The sequence below is a fragment of the Leuciscus leuciscus genome (assembly GCF_965113295.1).
Source record: "Leuciscus leuciscus genome assembly, chromosome: 3".
NCBI lineage: Eukaryota > Metazoa > Chordata > Actinopteri > Cypriniformes > Leuciscidae > Leuciscus > Leuciscus leuciscus.
Window position 1 is genome coordinate 28,310,530 of NC_138727.1, and position 6,140 is coordinate 28,316,669.

Genomic DNA, 6,140 nt, shown 5'->3' on the forward strand with positions numbered 1-6,140 from the left:
ATTGCGTTTCAAAAGCAATTCCACGTAAAATGCAGGTTTCACACTCACGGTCTTCCAGGCCAAGTGCATGCAACCACTGGCGCCTAATTTACAAGTCTGCTGGAAAGCTATGCAGTCCAACAGTGATGGTGCAACCAGCAACACTACACCTACGTATCCTCCTGACCACTGTACTAAATACAGATAAATCTACGCTAGCTCATACCAAGGGCGTGGTGAGCTCATACCAGGGGCGTGGTGAGCTGGAACCTGCTTACGTCACGTAGTACCGCTTACGTCACGTAGTACCGCTAACATCCAATAGGAAAATTCAACTGCAGTAGCCACCGTTCAACCTGAAGAGGGCAACACTCAGACGTTTTTACACCATATATTGTAGAATTAAAACACTTTATACCCAAATGTCAAAAAAGTTACTCGAATCAATGAACAGCACTAATTTCTGTACTTTCCCCCATTCTTACAGATCATTAACAAAAAAAAAGTTGGTTTAGGGTTTAGTTACCCTTTAAATGAACTTTATGAACTATAAGTTGTACTATAAGAACTATAAGTTCTATCCAGGCTGTATAACTTGTGAACATGTTATCTAAAAATGTATGTGAACCCAATTTGTATAAATAAATCAGGGCCTACACTACAGCCTATATGCTTTCTTCTATAATATGGCTGTTAGTCTCTAGGCTGATGTGCAAAGTCAGGACAAAGCATTTCAGTTTCTCTTTACACTTATAAAGACAATGTTCAATGTTCTCCCCTCCCCTCCCCCCTCTCTCTACAGCCAGTTTTAGTCAATGGGCATACATCACTGATGCTAACAGCTCTGATTAAAAATACATCAACTGCAACTGGCCTCCTGATGGCATCGCTTCATAGCAAGCATAATTAGGGGATGGGGAACTGTGATGATGAAGGGCAATGCACACCTGCTCTCCGTTAAATCACGCTTCTGTTGATGAAGGTTGCATATTTCACCCTCTCAAATAATTAATATCAAATTATGGAAGGAATACCTTATTTATTTATGTTTGGAGTTGTCTAAAATCAACAAACATACCCCCGTTTCCCTTCTCCTTTCTCCTCACTTTTCAGTTTTTTTTCTTGTATCAGCTTGTGAAGGGTTGATATGCTAATAAATGCTATTTTTATTAGCATTTGTTTATTAGACATGCTAATAAATCTAAAGTTTTTTAAAAGTAATTTTTAAAGGATGTATTTTTTCGGTTAAGTTGCACTGACAAAAAAATGGCACTCATCCTGGATGCAGTATTGGACACCTTGCAGTATTGCTGCTTCACATAAAAGTTTTTATTTATTGATGCCTTTGTAAAAATACTCTACATTGATAAAAGAAAAAAATATCCGTACAATCTACTAAAAAAAAAAAACTAAAAAAAACCTAAAAAATGGAAGCTGTGTTTGGCAGAACTTTACTGTAAAAAATACGCCAGCAACATCACAAGTTTTAGAGAATAAAAAAATAATAATAATAATATATATATATATATATATATATATATATATATATATATATATATATATATATATAATTTCAATGTATATCAAATTCAAGGCACTGACATTTGCCTACAGAACAACCACTGCACCCCTATACCAAAACTCACTACTTAAGACTATGTGCCCTCCAGAAGCTTGCGTTCTGCAAGTGAACTGCGCCTTGTCTGTTGTAAAGTTTTCTTTTATCGAAGCAGAGACCAGGAGACAGTTGGGATCACGTTCAACAGAAGTTATTCATATTGAGAACTCCGCTGTACGTGGCTGCGGTTTCGTCCAACATAATCTGAAGTATATCAATTTACATGGTGTCTTATAGGCATTTTAGGAGGAGGGACTTTTGAAGGTGGAGACAAGTTCAAACAAAGCATGTAAATGAGTATACAGGTTAAGGTAACACCCTAGACTGTGAGGGTCTGGCCAATCTTAATTCAATCAGCATAAGGCTCCAAGAGCCATTTGGGTCCGAAAGCCATTTGCAGAACAAAAGGTGAGATTCTCAGTGAATCATTCGTGTGCTAATCCCATCAGTCTGAGTGAAACTGGGGCTCGAAGAGCCATTAAAGACAATAAGGAGAGAACAGGAATTGCAACTTTGCTGAGATCTTAACCTTAAAAGATTCTTTACCATGATGTTATGTACGGAAGCATATTTGAAATAGATTCTTAAAATTTGTAATCCTTCAGGTGCCATCCCAAAGAAGCACAAAAACTCTTTTACTGACCTTTACCTTGACTGTTCCAAGCTGGTGGAATGACCTGCCTTACTCAACCCGAGCTGCTGAGTCTTAAGCCATTTTCAAGAAACGTATGAGGACGCATCTTTTTCATGAACACTTGACCCATTAATGCTAACACTAACTTTTCTATATCTATTTATAAAAAAAAATAAAAAAAATAAATGAATAAATAAAAAAATAAAAAAACCTTGCTATGTGTTCTGTGCTGGACTAACTGGGACTAGTCACAGCACCTGCATTTTGTTGCCTTATTGTTGGTTTGATTGCTTCTATTGCCTCCTCATTTGTAAGTAAAAGTAAAAGTGTCTGCTAAATTATTAAATGTAAATGTAATTTCAACTTAAATAATGTTAATATACCAAATTACTAAAATCTGTCTTTTACCTTTATAAAATACTGACAACCACCTTAAAAAACACAGGCGGTTAAAGGTATAGCAGAGGATTTTCTTTTTCCGGGTGGGTAGCCTATACTATTGGTCCACCTAAGTGTCAATCATTCTGGTGATATGTTTACGTAAGGCCGTCGTCTGTGCTCGTCCTTTCTGCACATGCGCACTTTCAGGTGTATATGTGTGGTGAGCTAGGGTTTCAGCCATTCATTGAAGCTCGCCCCTCTCACCGGGTTTTTTTCAAAATGTCTGAGGGTGGCAAGAGAAAAAGTGTCTACGAATTGTATGACAAGAAGAGAAAGGCCTCTGAAGAAATAAACAAGACCAGTGTTTTTGGGAGAATATTTCACACGCTGTGACGCTGGCGTGCGCTAAAAGCACAGGTTGGGCTTCCCACTGATGCCTCAGTCGTGAAGTTTCTACTCGACAGGTAAAGTTTGGCATGCTATTTGGAGAAATCCATTTAAAATCATATGGAGCTTATATATGACAAAATGATTTGAATTTGAATTGTGTAAATTTGAATTATTTGCAAGTGTAATCTAACTAAATTGAATTTTAGGTGGTAGTTTAAATAGTTCTGAATTTGATTTTTTTAAACGAATATTGAACGTTTGAAATTTAACAAATTGAAATGTTTTTATGGCTAAATTTTATAGACATGTATTTTCAAACAGCTAGTTTTTTTGTTCTGAATTCGATTCAAGTTTTCAAGATGAAGAAATTCGGAACTTCAAATTCAGTTTTCTAAAATTCAAGTTCAAAAATTCAAGTTCAAAAATTCAAGTTCAAAAATTCAGATCTTACAGAAAGTAGGTCACAGGTCATCCACAGGGAAGAGTAAAGGATCTCAGATAAGTCGAACAGAGCATTTTGGCTGCACTGCAGTAGTTTTCTGCCGCAAACGCGGTGGTGGTTCAAGAGAATCCGTCTATCTTTCGTTCAGTCGTTTTTTTATTTAATATTAAGAGTAGAAAAATGAGAAAACAGCTTGAGTATTAGATTTCTTCTAATATTCTAGTAATAATAGTCCGCTGCAGCAGTTGCACGGAGCTTACAAAACGCGTGTATTGCAACTAGGCTACATTTAATTTTCTCATCAAACAACTAGACTAACGAATGGCTCGGCACAACAGAAGAGCTTAGACAGGGCTTTCTCTCTGTGTAGACCAGCAGTTGGTCTGAATTTGCTATAACCTATAGCCTATTTTCTCGACTGTATAGGCTAAGTCACGTTTTATCATGAAACACGCTGTGATTTATTCCAAAGTGACTCAGGCATATATAATGCATTTAACGTTAAATAATCTAAATGTTGACTTTCAAAAGTAGGCGCGCCAAGAAGGCTATTCTCTGTATTTTGGTTCATTTTTGGTGAGCGCCAGAAAGATCTAAAGAGACCCACGCGCTAAAGCAGCGCATCATGTTGTTTTATTTATTTTTCAATGACATGATATTTTGTAGTCATTTTGAATGTACACAAATAAAAATATACATTTTACTGTTTCGGATGATGTCATATTATCTGTATGACTAAATAACAGAGTATTAAGTTATTTCCCTGCAGTGGAACAAATCCAAGTGCTCGCGCATCGCGCTCTCACACAACATAGTAGGCTATCAGTTCTGGCGTTGCTTCATATCGCAGACTGTTCATTATCAAAATGAAACACAGTCAACCAAACATATAAAAAGCTATTCTGCCTAATTTAATTGGTCTGTTGTACAATATAAAGGGCAAGCTGTGCCACACACAGTCCTACTCCAAACATTTCCCTTGCTGTGAAGACGCTGATTTAGCCTATAGGCTACGTGTATTTTGGGACTCGACTGAAGTATGAAGCCTTCTTTATATTAATAGTTAGCATCCACATGTTACATTGCAATGAAAACTTTTGACTGAATGAGAGATGCGCGACCGTTTCGATTTAAATAAATTTGTTTAGGCTTGGCGTTTATAAAGGGCACAATATAGGCTATTTTTATAGTCTGTAGCCTATATATTATTTTATTATAGCCTAGCCTACATACTTATTTTTCATTCTTGTTGTTTTCTGCATTCATTTGTCATAAGGGAAAGTAGGCTAAAATAGGCAACACATAGCCTACATGTTAATAGTATTTATCATGTAAATGTTGTATTTTATTTACAGGTCTTTTACACTATTGCTGAATAGGCTAATATAAAAAAAATATATAAAAAAAAATTATGACGCCTTTCTCTCTCAACATGATCCGGTGTGACTTGCACTCATGTGCATGCGACTTATTTTCTGGCAAATACGGTCAGTTAAAAAATGTTGCTGTATTATTACAAAATGCATAGAGTGGAGACCATTTGGGCAAAAACAAAACAAAACAAAACAAAAACATATTGTGTTCATTACCCCCACCCACATTTGGGCTTAATCACTGTTATTATTAGGAAATGTATTTAGGTGTACACAAAATCAGTTATGTTTATTTATAAATATGAACGTACCTCGCATTTCCCGGACACTAGCCGTTAGTCTACTTCTTTGGCCTATTTTTTTTAGCTGGCCAGTTCTCAAAATCTGTGTGGAAAAGTTGCGGAGCGCGGAGAGAACGCACAATGCTTTGCTTTGGAAGTTTTTTTTTTTTTTTTTTTGGAAGTTTAGTTGCCAGAGAAAATAACACACCGTTTTGTTTAACATCAATTGATACTCAATATTAATTAAATAAATAAATATAATGCCAGAGAATGCACAAAGCGCATCCTTTTGAGATGTAAATTGTAATACATTTTAATAAAACACACAAGGCCTACATCATAAAACTCAGAAGATTATGTATTTTAATATATTATATTATAATACAAATAAAAATAGTACCCAAAATACACGTATAGGCTAAATCAGCGTCTTCACAACAAGGGAAATGTTTGGAATAACAAGTAGGACTGTTTGCGGCACAGCTTGCCCTTTATATTGTACAACAGACCAATTAAATTATGCAGAATAACTTTTTATATGTTTGGTTGACTGTGTTTCATTTTGATAATGAACAGTCTGCGATATGAAGCAACGCCAGAACTGATATCCTACTATGTTGTGTGAGAGCGCGATGCGCGAGCGCCATCACTTGGATTTGTTCCACTGCAGGGAAATAACTTAATACTCTTTTATTTAGTCATACAGATAATATGACATCATCCGAAACAGTAAAATGTATATTTTTATTTGTGTACATTCAAAATGACTACAAAATATCATGTCATTGAAAAATAAATAAAACAACATGATGCGCTGCTTTAGCGCGTCTCGGTCTCTTTAGATCTTTCTGGCGCTCACCAAAAATGAACCAAAATACAGAGAATAGCCTTCTTGGCGCGCCTACTTTTGAAAGTCAACATTTAGATTATTTAACGTTAAATGCATTATATATGCCTGAGTCACTTTGGAATAAATCACAGCGTGTTTCATGATAAAACGTGACTTAGCCTATACAGTCGAGAAAATAGGCTATAGGTTATA